The following is a 451-nucleotide window of genomic DNA, read 5'->3' as shown; positions in this document are numbered from 1 at the left end:
AAGGTTATGAAAATGTGCAACAAAATCATTGTCACTGTTGTGATCTACCCCTCATTAAATAAATAAATAAAACACAACATCGAAAGCTACATTCTTGCACAACTACGGACTAACCAACCCCCCTCCCACCCCCACCTGAAGCATTGCAAGATCTCATTGCACCCCACCCAACAAGCACGTGATCCTGCACCTCATGCCTGAAACGAAATTTGAGCAAAATGCGAAGCGTGTCATGTGCGCCTTCTATTTCGTGAAAGTAAAATCATCATCACATCACATTTTTTCTATCTCTGTCCTCCATACCTATTTCCTTCTCAATCAAAAATATTTATTCTAAGCCCATAACAATAGCAATTACCAGAACCTCATAAAGATAACAACCTCTCGTTCGACATTCATTTAAATAAAACTGGTATCGCTTTCAATCTTTCCTAAAAAGGTACATCCATTG

General features: G+C 38.8%; 1 protein-coding gene across 1 annotated transcript in view; it reads right to left on the bottom strand.

Annotated features, from left to right (window-relative positions):
* The window catches only part of LOC119587930 (nesprin-1-like), a gene marked incomplete in the record, with an annotated part of 36,964 nt that overhangs the window by 15,555 nt on the left and 20,958 nt on the right, over window positions 1–451 (bottom strand).

Source organism: Penaeus monodon, chromosome 23, assembly GCF_015228065.2.
Source record: "Penaeus monodon isolate SGIC_2016 chromosome 23, NSTDA_Pmon_1, whole genome shotgun sequence".
NCBI classification, from domain to species: Eukaryota; Metazoa; Arthropoda; class Malacostraca; order Decapoda; family Penaeidae; genus Penaeus; species Penaeus monodon.
This window is presented reverse-complemented; position numbering and strand designations above follow the sequence as displayed.